Genomic DNA, 21,561 nt, shown 5'->3' on the forward strand with positions numbered 1-21,561 from the left:
GCTCAATTCCGGAGCCATATGGGTCTCCGGAATAATGTTCGGCCGGGGGCCGGACTGGTCAAGGCCCCCACCGTTGGTCTCCATGGGGGTTGCACCCCCATGTTCTCGGCAGCTGAGGCCTCACCCTCAGGCGCCGTGTTGGCAGCCTTCCTCACCTTCCGTGGCCCGGAGAGGCCCTTCGGGACAACACTTCGGTGTCATCCGCGATGGTTGGCAGATGCTCGCGGAGGCGTCTCGCTCTCCACCATATCTGGTGCCAGAGAGTTCCCCTCAGATAGCGATGGTTGGGGGAGGTCGCGGGCCGGACTGAAATACACACAACACAGTATGTTATATTAAAACCATAAAAGACCGGATATCCGTAAAGTATCCTTTGACACTTACAATGTGGCCAGGGGCTTTTCCCTGGGGCGCCTCTTGGGGGTCTGTTCGACATCCGTATCCATACCATCCAAGAGGGTTATCTTCTCCCTCTTGGACGCCCCCTCTTCCGGGCCTGTGGAGGTTGCCCTTTTCTTTTTCCTCTCCTTGAGGGGAGAGTCACTTTCCGCCTCCTCCTCTTCTTCGTCTTCATCTCCCTCGTGGGAGGAGGGACTTCGGTCTCTCCGGACACTCCGTCTGGAGTACCTTTACAGCGGAGGCCGCCCGTGGCCTCCTTGCTCTTTTTCTTGGCCTTCTTCTCCGGCGGACGCCCTTGGCCTCCTTGCTATTTTTCTTGGCCTTCTTCTCTGGCGCCTGATAGGGCGCCGGAACCAGCATCTTCATGAGCTGGGGTGTGGCCGGATCTTCAGGCAGCGGTGTCGGACACTTGATCCGCTCCGCCTTCACTGTCGAGCCCTGTGAAAGGGATAGAAAACTCAGTATGCCTAGGAATTTATGGACCAAGGTGTATGTTCGAATAAAACACTGACCAGAGTGGCCGGATTCGCGCTGTCGAGGCCGATGTCGTCAGTCTTCTTTGGCCACATCTTCTGGGCCTTGAAGAGCAGCTTCCAGATCTCTTCGTACGTTGTGCCGAAGATGCGCTGCAGGGTCCGGGGACCTTCCGGATTGAACTCCCACATATGGAGAGGCCGGAGTTGGTAGGGGAGCATCCGGCGGAAGAGCATCACCTGAATCACGTTAGTGAGACTAGTTTTCTCGCTTATCATGTTTTTGATACGCTTCTGCAGCGTCAGCACTTCCGCGGTCGATCCCCAGTCCAGACCCTTGTTGGTGCACGACGTGAGCTGCATAAGGGCTCTGGATCTAAACTCTGGAGTGGCCGCCCATCTGGCACCGCGAGGTTTGATGATGTAGAACCACTCCTACTGCCACACCTTGACGGTCTCCATGAAGGCCCCTTTAGGCCAAGTGGTGTTGGGGAGCTTGCTCACCATGGCGTCGCCGCAGCCCGCATGCTGCCTGTCGACCACCTTCGGCTTCACATTGAAGACTTTTAGCCATAGGCCGAAGTGTGGGGGGATGCGGAGTAGCGCCTCGCACACGACGATAAACGCTAAGATGTGGAGGAAAGAATTTGGGGCTAGATCATGGAAATCTAGCCCGTAGTAGAACATGAGGCCGCAGACAAAGGGGTGGAGGGGAACCCTAGTCCGCGGAGAAAGTGAGGGATGAATACAACCCTTTCGCCGGGCTTCGGGGTGGCGATAACTTTCTCCTTGGCTGGGAGCCTGTGCGCGATCTCCGCAGACAGGTACCCCGCCTCCCAAAGCTCCTTGACATCCTTCTCCATGAAGGGGGAGGCCTCCAAATTGCCCTTCGAGTCCGATCCGGACATGGATGGTGAGCTTGATGGCGGTGGGAAAGATTGAAACTTGGGCGCTGGAGCTTGAGGATGGGAGAGCAGGAGAAGGAAGAAGGCGTGGGCGTGAAAGAAGGGATCTTTATCCACTTATATAGGTAGTGAATATCAAGCGCCCCCCCCCCCTCAAGCCTTAAAACTCGCCTGTTCCCGAGGGGTCGTGCGAACGGCATGGTTGGATTACCCAAACCTGTATTGATGAGGATCCCACGATAAGCGGACACGATATCTGTTTTGACAGGACGTGTTAATAGAGGCCGTGCCTTGACACATGAAGCGGGAGGCAGAAAATGGTTCGCAATGTTAAAGGAGCCAGACGTGGCATTTCGCCGAAAAAGTTGTCAGTTGACAGACATTATTTTGATTAAATATTTTGCCTTCGTGGTTGAGGGTTGTGACTGTAATGCAGAGCCGGATACAGTTCTTTTATTCAGAAGATTGCTTTGAAGTATTCGGGAGGAGTAACCCACCTTGCAATACCGAAGACAATCCTTGTGCCGAACATATCGTCATTGAAGACTGGTTTAGGGGCTACTGAGGGAGTCCTGGATTAGGGGGTCCTCGGGTGTCCGAGCTGTGTGATATGGGCCTGACTGATGGGTCGTGAAGATATAAAGTAGAAGGCCTACCCCCGTGTCCGGATAGGACTCTCCTATGCATGGATTGCAAGATTAGTGTCCGGATATGTAATTTAGTTCTTCTGCAAGCTGACACTGTACAACCCTCGGCCCCTCCGGTGTCTATATAAACCGGAGGGTTTAGTCCGTAGAGGCTATCAAAATTCACATAGGCTAGCCATCTAGGGTTTAGCCATTACGATCTTGAGGTAGATCAATTCTTGTAACCCCTATACTCATCAAAGTTAATCAAGTAGGAAGTAGGGTTTTACCTCCATTAAGAGGGCCCGAACCTGGGTAAACTTCGTGCCCCCTTTGTCTCATGTTACCTTCGATCCTCAGACGCACAATTCAGGACCCCCTACCCGAGATCGGCCGGTTTTGACACCGACAGCAGCACTTTTTCCCTCTGGCGGAGCAATTCCGCCAGGGGAAGTTCCCTCCCAGAGGGGGAAATCATCATCATCATCATCACCACCAACTCTCCCAGCTTGGGGAGGGTAATCTCAATCAACATCTTCAACAGCACCATCTCCTCTCAAACCCTAGTTCATCTCTTGTGTTCAATCTTTGTACTGAAACCTTAGATTGGTACTTGTGGGTGACTAGTAGTGTTGATTACATCTTGTAGTTGATTACTATATAGTTTATTTGGTGGAAGAATATATGTTCAGATCCATTATGCTATTTAATACCCCTCTGGTCTTGAGCATGATTATCATTTGTGAGTAGTTACTTTTGTTCTTGAGGTCACGGGAGAAATCATGTTGCAAGTAATCATGTGAACTTGATATGTGCTCGATATTTTGATGATATGTATGTTGTGATTCCCTTAGTGGTGTCATGTGAACGTCGACTACATGACACTTCATCATATTTGGGCCTAAGGAAATGCATTGTGGAGTAGTTATTAGATGATGGGTTGCAAGAGTGACAGAAGCTTAAACGCTAGTTTATGCGCTACTTCGTAAGGGACCGATTTGGATCCAAAAGTTTAATGCTTATGGTTAGATTTCATATTAATACTTTTCTCGTAGTTGCAGATCCTTGCGGGGGGGTTAATCATAAGTAGGAGGTTTGTTCAAGTAAGAGCGGCACCTAAGCACCGATCCACCCACATATCAAATTATCAAAATAGCGAACACGAATCAAGCCAACATGATGGAAGTGATATGATGAAATTCCCATGTTCCCTCAAGAACACTTTGCTTATTATAAGAGACCGTTTTGGCTTGTCTGTTGCCTCAAAAGGATTGGGCTGCCTTGCTGCACTTTAGTTATTGTTATCGTTACTTGCTTGTTACAAATTATCATCTTGCTATCAAACAACTTGTTACCGACTATTTCAGTGCTCGTAGACATTACCCTTCTGAAAACCACTTGTCATTTCCTTCTGCTCCTCGTTGGGTTCGACACTCTTACTTATCAAAAGGACTACGATTGATCCCCTACGATCGATGCTATCGAGATTCTGACCTTCTGGTGTCGACCTCTCGTGGAGCGGTGCTAGGATGCTTGTCCTGTAGTTCGGTTGTCCTGTGTACAATTTTGATGAGGTCTGCTAGGATTCCAGAGTCTGTGGGCGCGGCTTTCAGCCTGTCGACCAGCGTGACCGCTTCCTGGATACTCTGGGATGGTGTTGGGAGCTCCGTTGACTCGTATTCTTTCGGGGGTCCTTCGTCTTCTCCCAGTCACCGGCCTCCATATTGCTTTGGTGGCCTGCACGGCATACTCACTCTATGAGGCGCTGGGCACTGTTGACCGTTGCATTTCTCTGTCATGTGGCTGCCTTTGCCAGTGCATATCATGCAGCCCTCGGGGTGAGGATTTCTCGGAGCTCGTCCTCCGGAGACTTTGGTGTGGTTGCGCTGCCTGTTGGGGCAGTTGGGTTAAGAAGTTTTGCACCCTTTTCTAGCATCGTTGTTTTGGTCGTAGAGTGTGGTGTGCTATCGCTTGCCTTGGACTCTACTTCGGCGAACATCACTTTGTGCAGCGAGATCGGTTGTGGTTCCAAGGTGTCCTTCTGCTATTCGTCGTAGCTCCCGCGTCCTGGAGATATGCCTTTGCTTGGTGGGGTCGTGGCGCTACCAGTCTCGTCCTCCTTTGGTGAGGTCGGTTCGCATCATCGTGATTGGACAGCGATAGTATATCTGTCGTGCAATCTGAGATCGTTTGGTCAAGGAAACAATCTTTGGGTGCGTTGTCGATGTGGCAGTTCTCGCAAACCATGGCGATGAGCTGCACGTTCTTCTGAAGTTGTCGGTGAAGTATGTGTTGATGTGCAACCCTCCCGTTGCCGAGTCTGAATGGAAAGGGGTCGGTGAGGCCGGCCGTGGAGGTCATGGGGGCTGGAACCCCGTTTCGCGTCCCGTATTGGATGGGTGGCAGGCACATTCAGAGATCACCGCGGGAGTTGATGATGAAGGCGACGTTGCCGACGTAGATGGTACGTGCGGAGTGAGCCGGTGAGTTGATGTCAACCCAGGATGCTCCATCAGCGACGAACATCAGGGAGCCAAAGGTTAGGCTCTTTCCAGGCGGTAGGCCGCTGAAAGCACATGAAGATCCGATCCGGCCTTCTCGGCCTTCGTGTTTCAAGGCTGGTTAACCTTTTCCTTTTCTCTTTTCCTTTTGGCTTGGATTCATGTTGTGTTGCGAAGCTGACATATGGGTGTGTTGACGCTAGGGCTATGTATCGCCTACGCCGAGGCATACTTTCGACTCGCCTCTAGCGCGGGGCTACTAGGTCGGTCCAGTACTATACTAGCTTACGTGTGTGTGTTTTCTCTGTGGTTCCGTTATCATTTTTTTATTGTTTGTTGTTTGTTGTAGTTTTCTTCGGTTTTTCTTTTTCTTTAGTTTTCTTTATTTCTTTCTTCTATTTTCCTTTTCCCCTTTTTATTCTTTTTAACATATGCCAACATTTGTTACATAGGGTACATTTATTGTATACAACAGGAACATTTTTTATACACATGTTCCATTTTTCAACTACAAGAATAACATTTATTTCAAAAAAATTGACCAACAGATTTCAAATACATATTTTCATGTCTACTTTTTTGTAAACACATTATGCATTTTTTATACACACTAAATTTTTTCAAATATATGAATAACCTTTTTTGATACATGGTTATGAGCATATTTTCACATACGTGTTAAATATTCTTTCTATACATGTTGAAATATATTCTTAAACAATACGAAACATTTTCTAAAAACTAAGCAAACATTATATTACATTGTCTTAAAATTCATTTAAAATGTCCCAAATATATTTTTGAAACGAGTGAACATTTTTTAATGTAATGTGCATTTTTAATGGTATGAAGCATTTTCTTGAACCATGCAAAAAAATGAAACATTTTCTCGAAGTACACAAAAAATATTAATACATTGTATAACATTTGTCAAAAATGGCCAGTACATTTTTTTGAAACGTGTGAATATTTTTGAAATGTCACAACATTTTTCTTAAGGTACAAACATTTTTCACACTGCATGCACATATTTCAAGTGTGTGATGAGCACTTTTAAAAAATGAGTAAATAAATTTTAAGAATATATTATTTATATTTTTTTAAATGTAACCAAATAGAAAATATGCCACCCGAATGGCTACTGGGGAGGCCGACTGTCGGTGCAACAAACATCGGCATTTGTTGACCGGACTCATACACAGGCGTGTTGATGATCATACATCCAGCACCAACGTGTAACGCAAGGCCGAGCCAGAGAAGCCGCTCTTCATGAGATCAATGAGCACATCAAGAAAACCAAGCCAACATACAAGGCAAAAATTCCAAGGGAAGTACCCTCTGCTGGTCAGGCGAGGCCGGCAGGGTCGATGCAGTAGATAAGAGCAAAACCAAACCGTGCTAGCCGTGTCTCCAGGACGATCGGAGACCGAAGCGTGCACCCCTCCAAGAAGGCCCGGCAAGCCCTACCACCGGCAAGCACAGGCCTGTTACCACCGCTCCACCGCACCACGACGCCAGTCACTTGTCGATGCAGTGTCGAGCCCCCCAGGCGACTAAGTGGCACTCACTAAGCACGTGGCTATTTGCTGGAAGACATATCACACCCATTTGACACCCGTCCAGAGGCGTGTCAAGAAGATAAGCAGAAGTTAGCTAAGCGGCGATATAAGTTTGCCAGGGATGCACCCCCGCATGCCACCTAAGGTAGCATTTATGGCATTTTGTCCTAAGTGCCAGAGTTAGGTGTGATAGCACTGTCGGCTATCTAATCACAAGATAATGTATGTTTTGCCACTGTGGTTACCCCTTGGGCTATAAAAGGAGGTCCAAGGCAACCTAGAGAAGGATTCGGACCATCTCACACTTGTACGCGCGTAGCAGCTCTCTCTGAGGCCACCTTGACGGGCTTGAGTGCTGCGTGTCGTCGTGTTGCTCCATCCAATCCACCAAAGCAGGAGTAGGGTTTTACGCTTCCCAGCGGCCCGAACCTGGCTAAAAATCACCGGAGTCTCATCGTCGTGATGCCTCATGGACTCCGCTCTTTGTGCAACGTGATTTCCCCCCTGCCGATCCACAAAGGGGCTCGTGGCCCCATAGGTGATCGTGTCCACCCACGACATCTTTGGCGCGCCAGAGGGGGCCGGATCACTTTTGTGAACCCAAAGTTTTGAACAGTGCATCAATCTTCACCATCACCTTCTTCGTCCTCATCTTCTCTGTCCAAGAAGAAACCCGGCGCGACTACACACCCCTCCACTTCGAAGGACCCCTCGCATGCAGTCGCGGACGCCGTAGGCACCACGGCGGTGTTGGATGAGGCGGGTGCCGCGGACGATGCAGCTGGCGCAGGTGGCGCCGTCGTTGTGTCTCCCATGGCCGAAGCCGGAGCGAGAAACACCGGGGTTGGGCAGCATCAATAGCGTCCTGACGAGCTTGGCCTAGAAACCGTGGGTGGAGGGAACGCTCAGTCTCTACGCCCCCCCCCCCCCCCCCGCCGCACTAGCGGACGCAGTCGCAATAGCGATGCCCGCTCCGGCGCAAGCCGTGATCCTCCAGCTGCGCTCACCACGGGCCCGGCTACGAGGCGCACACCTTGCCCAGAACAAGACGGGCAAGACGGAGCGCCGAACGGGGACGTCGACCCCAAGGCACAACCTGCTCATCTTCAAACCGCCTTGGCGGTCGGTTCACGGTGGCAAGAACGCGGCGACGTTCCTACTGGTTCTGCCAGGAGTCGAGCGATGTCGCGGTCTGCCTCGTTAGCCATGGCGAGCACAGCCTCAGAGGCAATGGCATGAGCCCAACTCATGTTGAATTTTCCACCGGCAGATGAGAAGATGGATGAGTGGAGGGCCCCCATCCAGAGCTTGATTGGCTTTGCTAAAGCCAGTAAATCGCAACATGCGGAGCCGTCATGATGCCCGCGAACAACGATGGCGACCCGGGTTGATGGTCGTGTCGAAGGGGCTACACCAACAGTGCAATCCCCTCCGTGACAATAGGCCCAGAGGCAGCCTCAGCAAACTCAACGTGTCGACGAGCCCGACGAGACATCGATGGATTCGTCTGGCTCACAAACCTGCCAGGATCAGCGGTAGGTTCTGGAAGACCGGCGGAAGGAAGATGCACGCGTCACCATAGAGCGATGCTAGGAGGCACACCATCAATCTAACAAACGCAATGGCCCAGACGTTGATGAACCCGCGCCCAGTGTCGGCAGGGAATAGAGGCCAATCCCGACAAGATCAAAGCAATTGAGCAAATACAAGCGCCCATGACTATCAAGGACGTAAGGCGTGTGACTGGATGCACTACCGCACTGAGTAGGTTCATCTCTAAGTCTGCTGAGCGCGCCTTGCCTTTTTCCAAAATCTTGAAAAAGGATGGCCCGATGAAGTGGACCCCGGAAGCAGAAGCAGCCTGCAAGACCTGAAAACTTACCTTTCCTCTGCTCCCACCTTAGTCGCGCCTAAACCACAAGAGCCGTTGTTGCTATACTTAGCTGCAACGAACCAAGTGGTTAGTGCAGCATTGGTGGCGCAGCGAGAAGTGGATGAGGAAGCAGTTGCCGCGACTGACCCATCTAAAGATGAAGCCGAAGCACCCGCAGCAAGACTTGACACAAACCAGGGAGAGGCGAGGCAAACCAGTGAAGGCAATCCCAAGACCGCGGCAAGGAAGAAAGTGGTACTGCGGCTAGTGTACTTTGTCAACTCCCTGTTGCAGGGGGCCAGGTCGAGGTACTCTAGAATACAAAAGCTGATCTTCGGCCTTATCATGGCCTTGAGAAAGCTGTGCCACTACTTCCAAGCCCACGAGATCATAGTTGTCACCCGTTTTCCACTAGCGCATATTGAGGAACACCGAAGCCACAGGCAGAATAGTCGAGTGGGCACTAGAGCTGTCAAGTTTTGGTTTAAAGTATGAGAGCACCTCAACTATTCAGAGCAGAGCATTGGTGGAGTTTATTGCAGAACGGACGCCCACTCCAGACGAAGAAGTACCAAAGACAGTTCTCCCCAGCAAAGAGGCGCCTCAGGAATGGATCATGTATTTCAATGGTGCTTTCTCGCTGTAGGGCGCCGGAGCCGTCATGCTTCTTGTTGCGTCACTACTAGAAAAACGGCTATAGCTAATATGGACATTAATGGCGCACCATGTATGTGGTGCGCCACTGCTATATAGCAGTGGCGCACCAGAATCAGGTGCGCCATTGCTATGTTTTTACTAATGGCGCACCACATGAGCAGTGCGCCATTACTATTTTTTGGTCCATCCCCCCCCCCCCACCAGACATAGCAATGGTGCACCACACCTAGGTGCGCCACTGCTATGCTACATAGTAGTGGCGCACCTAGGTGTGGTGTGCCATTGCTAACGTCTCACACACACAAACACCCCCCCCCCCCTGGATCGCCTTTTAGGTTTTAAAAAAATAAAATAAAATGATAAAAGATTCAAAAACAATTCAGAAAAAAAAAGATGCCCATGTGTTATGTGTTCTAGTTGTTAGGAAAATTAACAAACATGAATTTTGAATTTTTTTGCAAAAGGCCGTCGTGTTTCGGTAAAATGGCCGTAACTTTTGCATACGACCTCCGATGAAAAAGCTTTTTATATGAAAAATCATCTACTCAAAAAGTTACATCCGAATTCAACGGGGGATCCCCATTGAAGATTTTTAGAATCCCCAAAAACCTAACCGAATAAAAGATACGATGCTTTTAAGATCTGGAGGAAAAAAATTCAAAAACATAAAAAAATTTAGTAGTGGCGCACCGTGGGTGTGGTGCGCCATTAGTAATTTTCCCGCCTTCCAAATTCAAAAAAATAAACAAAGTTAGTAGTGGCGCACCATGGGTGTGGTGCGCCATTACTAGTTTTGAAATTTCAAAACTAGTAATGGCGCACCACACCCATGGTGCGCCACTACTAAGTCTGTAACGCTACAACCACTATATATATTACCTCTTCTTCCTCCTCCCCTCCATCACTTCTTCCCTTTTCTACCTACCTCTTCCTCCTCCTCCCCTCCCCCATGCCCCTCCCTCCTCCTCACGGCTCTCCGACGACCTCCTCATCCCTCCTCCTCATGGCTCTCCGACGATCTCCTCCTCCCTCCTCCTCACGGCTCTCCGGCGACCTCCTCCTCCTCACGGCTCTCCAGCGACCTCCTCCTCCTCCTCTCCGGCGACCTCCTCCACCTCCTCTCCAGCGACCTCCTCGTCCTCCTCTCCGGCGACCTCCTCCTCCTCCTCCCTCCTCCTCACGGTCTCTCCTCCCTCCTCCTCCTCCCTCTCTCCTCTCTTCTCCCTCCTCCTCCCTCCTCTCCTCCTCTCCTCTCTCCTCCCTCCTCCTCCCTCCTCTCCTCCCTCCTCTACTTCCAGCCACATGTGGAGCTCCCCGGCACAAAGAACGTACCAGATCCAGAACAAAATTCGAAAAAAATTGCCAAAAAAAGTACCAAATCCAGATCCAGATTTCAAAATTTTAGTAGTGGCGCACCTATTCATCTTACCAGTGGCGCACCTGTTCATCTTACCAGTGGCGCACATGTATGGTTAGTAATGGCGCACCGGGTGGTGCGCCACTACTATCTGGATTACTAATGGTGCACCAGAGGTGCGCCATTAGTATTTGTTACTAGTGGCGTGGTAATAGTGGCGCACCTATAGTACGCCATTAATGGCAAAAATAGGTGCGCCACTAACAGGCCTTTTTCTAGTAGTGCGTCCACCAGAGAGCGTCTCAAATATGTGGTTCAAACGCACTTTCCAAGGGAGGAGGCCACCAACAAACACTACTGAGTATGAGGGGCTCCTTGCCGGACTCAGAATTGCAGTGGAGTTGGGAATCAAGAAACTAATTATCCACGGAGACTCTCGACTCGTGGTGAGGCAAGTTAACAAAGATTATCAGAGTCCGTTGATGGAGGCATGTGTGGAAGAGGTAAGAAAGTTGGAAGAGCACTTTGATGGATTACAAGCAGAGCACGTGCCACGTGCGGAAAATAGCATCGCTGATTACGTGTCAAAGTGCGCCGCGCAAAAGCTTCCTGTGGAACCAGGGACTGTTGTCCTCCGTCTAACTCAATCGTCAGTGTCCCCTTCAACGATGACCAGAAAAAGGAGAAAGTTGAACCCCGACAAGCATTTACCGGCAGGACTTCCCGAACCTGCTAGTAGAGAGGCTGCCAGAATAACCTCGCTTTGGTTGGTAAGCAGCACCCTCCTGCAGAACCATAGGTTCTTGCGGTCGAGATGAGCACTCCCATGAATGAGGAGGTGCCTTTAGTCCTTGTTGTTGAGCCACAGGCTCCAACTTGGGTGCAGCACATAGTCCATTTCCTTCAAACATGATAGCTTCCCGAAGGGCAAGAAGAAGCTGAAAACGTAGCCCGACGGTCCAATATGTACCATTTTGTCGATGACACACTGTATAGAAAGAGGCCAAATGGTGTGAAATTGAAGTGCATTTGCCGGGAAGATGGGTTGAAGCTGTTGGTAGAGATACATAAGGGGGTGTGTGTGGCTCTCACATTGGATCAAGAGCCCTGGTCGGAAAAGCCTTCCGGCAGGGTTTCTATTGGCCCATAGCCCTCCAGGATGCAACTAAGCTACTCACCAAGTGTGAAGCCTGCCAGTTCCATTCCCAAAACATTCATCAACTAGCTCAAGCTCTCCAGGTGATCTCTTTGTCCTAGCCATTCTCAGTTTGGGGGCTCAATATCTTGGGCCCCTTCCCCCGTGCTTCCGGGGGCTTTGAATTCTTGTACATAGCAATCGACAAGTTTACAAAGTGGCCTGAGGTCGAGCCAGTGAGGAAGGTGACTGCGTAGTCAGCTGTCAAGTTCTTGAAAGGATTGGTGTGCTGCTATGGAGTAACCAACAGAGTGATTACCGATAATGGCACCCAGTTCACGAGCCACACCTTTATGCAGTATGTCCAAAGCCTTGGAAGCAAGGTTTCCTTTGCCTCTGTTGCTCATCCATGGAGCAATGGACAAGCTGAGAGAATGAATGCTAAAGTGTTGTGCGGGCTCAAGACGAGAACTTTTGACGAATTGCAAAAATGAGGCAAGCACTGGATTGATGAGCTGCCGGTGGTTCTTTGGTCCCTCCGGACGACACCAAATCGAGCTATCGGACAGACTCCCTTCTCCCTAGTATATGGGGTGGAAGTTGTGCTCCCCTTGGAACTCATATACATGTCATCTAGAGTACTTGCCTACGATGAAGTAGAGCAAGAGTAGCTATGGCATGAAGATGTTGTGCTCCTCGAGGAAGATCGTCTCCGAGCAGTTGTGCGTGTTGCATGCTACCAGCAAGCCCTACGCTGCTATCATAGCCGCAGGGTTCATGTCGGGAGCCTTGAGGAAGGCGACCTTGTCCTTAGGCGTGTTCAGTCTACCAAGGGTTCCAACAAGTTGACACCAAAGTGGGAAGGCCCTTACCGGATAGTACCAGTCACCAGACCTGGCGTAGTCCATCTGGAGACCGAAGATGGCATCAAAATGCAAAACTCATGGAATATTGAGCATCTTCGCAAATTCTACCCGTAAGGCGCAGCTGCCGGGCTTAGTCCCCGGCAACCACCTTTTGTACAAGCCTTGTCGCTGGGCATGTAACACTTTGTACAAAGCCAGGCACATACCCTATGGAAAGATAATAAAACGAAGCACTGGCACCTAAAACTTGCATGCATGTTTTCTTAAGTATGATTTTGCTATGATAACCAATCCATTTAAGGAGGATCATATGCAGCTATTTTGTCCCATATACTGTCAACAGGGCCCCTGTGTCGGTGTACGAAAATAGGGGCACTCCTTTGTACCCCTTAACTTGTGCACGGGCAGTCGGAGCCGCACGCCGCGACCACACTAAGCAGGGCAGGGGAGGGGAGCCGGAGAGGAGCCAAAGCACAAGATGGCCAAGGCAACGCCAAGACCAGAAACACGAAGAGCAAAGGGGGCAAGGTGGACTCCCCCCCAGCAAGACCCTTGCCGGGGTGGCCCCGGCGGGGTGGCCTCCGCGGTCCCGGCAAGAGCCTTGCCGGGGCAACTTTCCCAACACCCGCAGAGCGAGCCACCCTTGAGCCCAAAGGTTCCGAACACCGTCAACAACTACGTTGGGACCAGGGCTCGGGAGGCACCTCCGTGGTGGCATGCAGATCTTTGTCAAGACCATAGATATATGAGATCAGATGTGAATCAGAAGACGGCGACCCTCGGTGGGATCCTTGCCGAGGAGATCCACAAGACCCCCGGCAAGCGCCTTGCCGGGGATGACTGCAACTCCACGGCAAGACCCTTGCCGGGCCCCCGGCAAGACCCTTGCCGGGCCCACGGCAAGGCCCTTGCTGAGGGCGTCAGCGGGGCCACAGCCAGGCCCACGTCGACAATACTCCACCGCCGCCCCCAAGCAGCTGCTAGCTCAACCAGCTGGGCAGGCACCTGCGTGGCGACAGGCGGCCTCTACGCCAACTCAGCAAGCACCTGCGTGGTGGCATGTAGATCTTCGTCAAGACCTTACCACCGCACCATCTCAGCTGCCTGCCTGCCTACATGGCGCCGCATGCATCGCTGGCCTGGGCGCGTGTCGAAGCAAGGCGAGGTGGCAACGGACAGGACGGGCCTCGCTCCCGTCCCCGATAAAGCTAAGGGGCACCTAAGCGACGCATTAAATGTGTCTTGTCCTGTAATACGTGCGATAAGCTCGCGCGCTGTAGACCTTTCCACCTCCTGTGTGCCACTATGGCAACCCCTTTTGCCTATAAAAGGAGGCCCAAGGTGACCAGGAGAGGGATTCGGCTTTTTGAAACTACGCAGCCACCATAGCTAGAAGCTCAAGAACACTCAATACATCCACCAAAGCAGGACTAGGGTTTTACGCATCCTCGCGGCCCGAACCTGGGTAAACGATCCTTGTGCTGGCTCCTGGACTTGCTCTCCTCACAACCCCGCGCCCGCCGACCGTAGAAGGGATTCCAGTGATCCCATAGGTGTCGTTCTCACCGACATCTTTGGTGCGCCAGGTAGGGGCGCAGTGGTGAGAATCTGGTTTAGCGGCCAGCTTGGCAGTTTCTCGTGGCCGCGGCTTCCAGAAAAGAAGACGGCCAAGAGAACGACGCCGCCTGCAAGTGCGAAGGACGCCAGTGCGGCGACAGGAAAGCTAAGTCATGCCGAACTTCAGATATTTCCTTTCTATATAAGGTTATTCCCCCCGGAGGTCTCGTTCTTTGTATGGAAAACCTGCACGAAAAGGGGCCCTCCCGCAATTGGCAACGCCCTTGTTCTGTTTCGAGTGCGCTCAACAGCTCGAGTGGCCGCGTCGAGAGTGGCAGGGTAGCCTTCCGCAATTGGCAACGCTCTCGATTCTGACTCGAGTCAAGCTCGACAGTTCGAGCGGCCGCGTTAAGGGCGGTAAGGTAGTTCGCCCGGTAGCATGCACGCCCAGCAGGCCATTGGGGACCCGTCCTCAAGACGCCGCCCTGGGTTTACGCGCCGGCAAGCCTACCCGGTTAACGTAGGGTGAACATACAAAGGAAGATCGAACAGGGAAATAACATGCATCATACCAAAAGTACTGCAGAGTTATATTACATCAATTGTTGCTGCGGTTCTAACTAAAGATAAAAAATGTCTTGGTCATGAACCTGCAGCGAAAGTGGGAGACGGGGTGCCTAATCTCGGCGCTGGCCCTCTATCCTCTCGATTCCACCGATGCGGCTGATGATGGGCTTGATACGCTCCTTGAGCACCGCGAGGTCCACACCCGCCGGCAAGCTGTCCAGCGTGGCGTCGAAGTCGGGGTTGGGGTTTTAGTATGCCATCTTGGTGAGAAACTTGGTCATGGCACCCTGGCAAAGCCTCCGGGCCTCATCGGCCAGCGAGGCCGCCCGGTTGGCATGAAGTCGCTCCAAGGCGCTGACAACCTTCTCGAAGAACAGGGTCAGGCTGCAATTGGCGCTCAAGTTTAGCTCCGGGGCGTACCTCACGTCTGGCATCCCCATGGTAGCCAGCTGCACAGTAGCCTTGTCGGCAATGGCGGTGAGGCGATTGAGCCAGCGGTTCTCGCCCTCCACGTGCTCCTTGTGGGCAAGTGCGTCATCCTTCCGCAGCTGCTTCTCAGCCTCCAGATTCTTGGTCAGGGTCTCCTCCTGGGCCTTGCTCTCCGACAACATCCCCTCGAGACCCTCCAGCTTTAGCTTGAGGTCTTTGATGGAGTTGTCGGCCTCGGAGAGCTCCCCGGCCCTACTGACGGCCGTGCCCTGCGCCTCCGTCAGGGCACCGTTGAGCGTGTCCTTCTCCTTGGACAGCTTCAGGGCCTGCTCCTTCAGCTCGTCCCGCTCCACCTCCAGCTCCTTCACCCTGCCGGCGTGAACCAGGGCATGGGCATCAAGTGCCTCCCTGTGCCTCTGTCCCAGCTCCTGGGTCTGCTGCATGACGAGCTTCTCCACCTCCTCATCCTTGCCGCGGAGCATTGCGGCAAGCTTCTCCTCACGTGCGGCAAGGTCCTCCTCCTAGGAGTTTAGCGCGGCATGGCGCTGGGCTCGACTGGCCTCGGCTGCGCCGGCCAAACTCTCCGCTGTCTCCTGGGCCTTCTCAATGTCGGCCCGCTTCATGGTGAGCTCCACCTCGCGCTTCGCCAGCTCGCCCTGGGCAGCCTTCAGATCCTCACAAGCTTGGCGGAACCAAGTATGCATCTCGGCGACGCGTACCTTGAGGTCCGCCTCCACCTTGTCCAGCGTTGCCGCCCTGGACTTGGACTTGTCCAGGCGGGCGCGGTGGAGCGCCTGAAGCTTCTGAAAGTTGGAGCCCATGGCCTGGAGAAGCCGCTCCTCCAGGGAACCATCGCCACTGGCGCTTGTCTCGTCGACAACCACGAGCCCGGCAGCGGCAAGCACCTCCTCGTCGAACACCTTGCCCTCAACGGGCGCCCTGGAGCTCGACGCTCCTGGGAGGTGGACGAAAAGGTCGTCGCTTACCTTCAGATACCTGCCGGAGCCAGAGGCAGCGGAGGAAGAAGGCTGGTCATCGACCACCTCCTCCTCGGCGCCGGACCTGCCGGCCTCCCCAGCAGGCCCTTTGTCGGGCTCCTCGACGGACCCCTTGGTGGCGTCCTCAGCAGCGCCCCTGGCGGCCTCCTCGGTGGCGACCTTCTCGGCCTCCGCCGCGGCATCCTTGGCGACATCCTCGATGAAGGTGTCAATGTCTTCTGGGTCCACCGAAGAGGGATCTAGATACCGAGAAGGGGATGAGGCGAGGCCAAGGCCAGGGGTCAGAAAGAAGAAAAAGCAAACAGGGAGGGAGGGCGGATGGCTTACTCGTTGTCGGTATCAAAACCGGCGGATCTCGGGTAGGGGGTCCCAAACTGTGCGTCTAGGATCGATGGTAACAGGAGACGGGGGACACGATGTTTACCTAGGTTCGGGCCCTCTCTATGGAGGTAATACCCTACTTCCTGCTTGATTGATCTTGATGAATATGAGTATTACAAGAGTTGATCTACCACGAGATCGTAATGGCTAAACCCTAGAAGTCTAGCCTATGACTATGGTAGTGTGTATATTTGGTGTCCTTTCCGCACTATCCCCATCGGTTTATATAGACACCGAGGGGATCTAGGGTTTACATGGAGTCGGTTACATAAGAAGGAATCTTCGGTGGCCAAGCTTGCCTTCCACGCCAAGTAGAGTCCAATCCGGACACAAGTATGGTCTTCGGTCTTCGTGTCTTCACAGCCCATAAGTCCGGCCCAAGGATAACAGGCCGGACGGCCGAGGACCCCTTAGTCTAGGACTCCCTCAGTAGCCCCTGAACCTGGCTTCAATGACGAGGAGTCCGACGCGCAGATTTGTCTTCGGCATTGCAAGGCGGGTTCCCTTCTTCCTAACTCCAGAGTAGTCTTCGGATGAAGTAAGTATATCCGGACCTGTGTATATATTTGCGGAGAATATAATACCCCACGAGCCCAACTTGCTAATAACTATTCATTACATCATATTACGCCTGCCCGGTTTGCTATTTCCAACCGTCGGCTAGCGAGCCGCCCCACGTCTCGGGGCGCGGTTTTATTGTCACGTCTTGTCAAGGCAGAGATCGTGTTCCCTTATTTACGGGATTTTCATCAATGTTGGCGTGGGTAACCCAACCGTCCCCTGAGTACAACTCCTTGGTGATAGGTAAGATTAGAGACCCAGGGGAAGACGCCCAGTACTCGGGACCTTTATATAGAGACCCAGTCTCATCTTCTTCCCTTGCGCTTGCTCCTTCCTCAACCCCAGCCACCCCAAGTTCCAACCCTCGGGTTTCAATCGCCACCAGCTTTAATCATGTCTGGATCCAACCGTCAGGGCCGGTGGGTGGCTTCTTCTGTCACGGAGGAGGATATCGCGAAGCTTCGCGCAGCGAGGTATCTCACCCCGGAAATCCTTCATCGGCTTCCGGCACAAGGGCAAGTTATACCGACCCCCAGATCTGGCAAGAGGGTAGTATTTATATCCCACTTCCTTCACAGGTTAGGGCTCGCGCTTAACCCCTTCGTCCGGGGGCTCATTTTCTACTACGGGCTAGATTTTCACGATCTGGCCCCGGACTCTGTTCTCCTCATCTCGTCATTTATTGTTACATGTGAGGCCTTCCTCCGGACTCCTCCGCACTTTGGTTTGTGGCTCAATACCTTCGACGTGAGGCCGCAGGTGACAGAGGAGGAGCAGGCAGAGTGCGGCAGCGTCATAATAGGCAAGCTGGCCGGCACGGTTTGGCCCGAAGGATCTTTCGCCAAATCTTCCGACCTATGGCAGCAGGGGTGGTTTTATATCAACGAGCCGCGGGGCTCCAAGTGGGTGGCTGCACCTGCGTTCTGACCCGGCCCTCCAATTCATCTTGCTTCATGGAACAATAAGGGATTGGACTGGGGATCTGTCAATGAAGTGCAGACTCCGCAAAGTCGCATCCGAAGCCTTACCGAGAAGGGCGTCGATCTTGTGAACGTCGTTCAAGTAATGCTAGTCTGCCGAATCCTGCCGTGTCAGCGGCGGCCTCTCCATATGTGGGAGTTTAATCCAGAGGGGCGGCGGACCCTACAGCACTTGTTCGGTGCAACGCACGAAGGAATGTGGAAATTATATTTCGGGGAACGAGAGCAATGGCCAGACACCACCGAAGACGTTGGCCTTGACTGCAATCATCCAGACACTTCGGTAAGTACTCGATATCCGAGCACCGTCTATTCAAGCATCTCTTAACAAGATACTGAACAATCCGTCCCAGTACAGGACTGGATAAAGAAAGCGGTGCTAATCTGGTGTCCGGCGCCTCTTCCCGAAGACCCTGCGACCGCCCTGCTGACGAGAATGCTGATTCCAACACCGTACCAGGTGGCTGCATTCGGAGAAACCAAAATCCTCTTACCCAAGGGTAAAGGTGCCGAGGGAGCCCTCCATGGCAAGAAGAGGGCCGCTTCTGAAGATCAGGAGGGGAAGCCTTCCAAGAGAGGAAGAACGCCATCGTCGAGCGGCTTGGGCCGGGCGAGTGAGGCTGCCGTAGAGCTTGATGACGAGGACGAACCTCGAGGCAACCCGTAAGTGAGGCTGGGGCACTTTAAACGCACCTCATTCTTTTCGTACTGGTGAAGTGATCATCTGATATATGTTCATCCATGCAGGTTAACGCCTAGTGTTTCTCAATCGTCCTCCTCCTCGGGAGATCTTCTTCCGGAGATGATGGAGAGTGATACGCCTTCTCCGGCCTCATCGCCCAATAGGGGGGATGATACCGAGGTATCGTCCCGAAGGGCTCCTCTCGAACACCAAGTAGTACAGGAAATGAAGAAAGCGTTGCCCGAAGGCAGTGCCTCCAACACTCGGGGTTCTAGGATCGAGACTGGCGTCCCCGAACCGTCCGGTTTACAGCCGGAGACGGTTCTGGAGGCAAGCAAGCTGGTTCCTTCATAGGAATGTCGTACTCCGGCGGCGGTTTCCGAAGACCCGGGAGCGCCGGAAATGCTGACGGACATGCTACGACGAGCGTCCATTTCAGAAGAGCACCGTTCCTTGATGGTTACGGTGGTCGAAAAGGTTCTATCTGCGAAGAGTGGATTGAACGAGGCCTTCACGAGCCTTCTAAGAGGTTTTGAGGTTTGTGATGTAGTTTTGTCAATTGAATTTTATTGACAGAATGCACCTGTTGTATATGCAATAGCCCCTGAGACTCGGATTGCCTTCTGAAGGAAGCGATCGGAGGATCAAAGAGATATGCTCAGGTATTAACCTTGATTTAATTTGAAATATAGGCTGTCTACCCTCTTGTGGCTGCCCGACATACGGAAGTGGCCGAACTGCAGCGAAAGCTGGATACTGCGGAGGATGACATTGCATTGATCAACAGGCGTCTTGACGACTCGCAAGGTATATATTTCGAGCATTCCTTACACCGGTGTGCTTGACGCTGAAAAGATTTTTATATGAAATGTGCATGAAATGCAGATGGTGCTGCCGCCGTGGAGGTTCTTCGGGCGGTGCTAGTCCGGGCCAAGGAGCGGGCATTGTTTAGCGATGCTGCTGCTGAAAGGGCATCGGTTGAACTGAAGGCCGAACAAGCTACGCGATGCCAAGGCGAGGAGAAGATATCCACGATGACACTCGCTTTGGAGAATGCTACGGGCCGCTGCGAATTTCTTGAGAAGGAGAATAAAGCCTTTCGGCCGAACTGGACAAGGCCCGACAGGAGGCGAGAGAAGCCCGAACAGAGTCCAGAGCACTCCGTGAGGAGGTTCGGCAGGCAAAGGAGATAGTGGTTGGGAAGCCTTTTCTGCTGCAGACTAAGTTTGGCGACCCAGACTATGCTCAGCTGAACCAAGTGTGGAGTTCTCCGGATGAGTATTTGGACTTGCCGAAGAGTTCTTCCGACGTAGCGCGGTATTACCAAGCGCGATCTGGATATGCAATGGAGAAACTTTTTTGGTCACAGTTCGGCGCATCAAAGCGCCCGCTGCTGCTCAATGAATAGACATCCCAATGGGCCGAACTTCATAGAGTATCTGGCGCTGCCATGAAGGATGTCATAATCCGGCTGTGGCCAACCGAGCCTGCGCCGAGTAGCTATTTAGGTTTGGTGCAGAAGCTTGTTGATGTGGTGCCGCGAATTGATGCTGCGAAGAGATCGGCGTGCATTGAAGGTGCACGGATGGCCTTTTCCCGAGTCAAGACATTCTAGGGAAAGATGAAGGCCATCGACGTCGCCATGAAGGGTCCGCCTGAAGGCAAGGACCGTCCGGAACCGGAGCGTCATTTTGAAGATGTCCTGGAGGCCGCCCGCTTGATAGAGGGTCATTGTTCGAAGAACATAATGTTCGAGTGAGGTGTATGATGATTGTAAAAGACAATTTTATAGTTAATCTATTTATGTTTTGCTCAAAAAGCTTGAGTTCCTCCTGTGCAGTCGTTTTTAATATAATCTGAAAGTTTTCCAGTCGTCGGCTTCAGCCCCCTCGTAGGAAGTACGGGGGTGTTCGGAAAAGCATTTAATCACTCTTTAACCAACGTCTTGGTCCATAAAGGAGGTGATAATGCGGTGAACTAGGCTACCGGACTATAAGGCGTTAACACTTTCACTTAACCATAGGAGTTTTATGGTGGGGCTACGACATAGCCCCTGGTGTGTATGCGGCGTATGGTGCCTTACATATCTGATCTGAAAAAGATCCCTCGTGTTACATGGAGAATCGCTAAAGATTCCAATAAGTCGTCAAGTGGTTGACCAGCTCTCGCCACATCATGATAGTCAGTTTTCGGCTTTCTCTACTGAGGTGCTCATCCGGTTTAGGCCAGGGCACAATCGCAGTAGTTCTCCCTTTACTACCCTAGCCGATAGAGCGGAACGTAGGGTAGCAAGCACAGGAGCCGGGCAACCCAACTATTGACCCAAGACAATGATTCAGAGCTGATGCATATAAGGCCAAAATTGTGACGCCGAAGTACGCTATGGAGCTGTTCGGACTTCCACTGGCAACTCATTCGTTCCCATGCCGAGCTCCTGGCAGGGTATGCCGAGGTGCATCTGCAAAGCAGCCGTTGAGGCCGTACTTATTGTTGAAACAGTATGAAAGATCAGTTTGGATGAGGCTTACTGAGAACGGAGCGATGTGCCAATGATAAATTCATGTATATATATAAAAAAACCACGGACCCGGCTATTTGACATGCTCGGGGTCGGGATCAGAGGAAAGAGGGCATAGCATAGGCTCGTAATAAAGAGTGTGGTCTACAAAAAGTTATTTTGGACCTACTGTCGCACGTCTGTGTCACCCGTCCCAGGGGAGGGGAATCCTTAACGGAAGTAGCCCCTTATACAGATCCGAACTCCGATAGAGTCCGTTGTAGATGTTGTCCAGCTGGTCACCTGCTCTTTAGGTATGATACAGAAAAACAAGAAAAATAGATAAAAAGTGTTACGGGAATGCTTGTAGGGTTGTCCGTATTGTGCTTCCGCCGACGCCCATGGTATCTTGAGTGCGTAATGATGTCCGCGTGGTGCAAATTTCGCCAGTACAGTAGGTGGGTGGTGGAAGCCGAACTGCTATTTGCGTTCCGGGAGTGGTTGAACATCGGAGGGGAACTGTTTCTGGCCGCTGGTGTTCCGCTGGCGAGCCGATCC

Source organism: Aegilops tauschii, chromosome 3 (assembly GCF_002575655.3).
Source record: "Aegilops tauschii subsp. strangulata cultivar AL8/78 chromosome 3, Aet v6.0, whole genome shotgun sequence".
Taxonomy (NCBI): Eukaryota; Viridiplantae; Streptophyta; class Magnoliopsida; order Poales; family Poaceae; genus Aegilops; species Aegilops tauschii.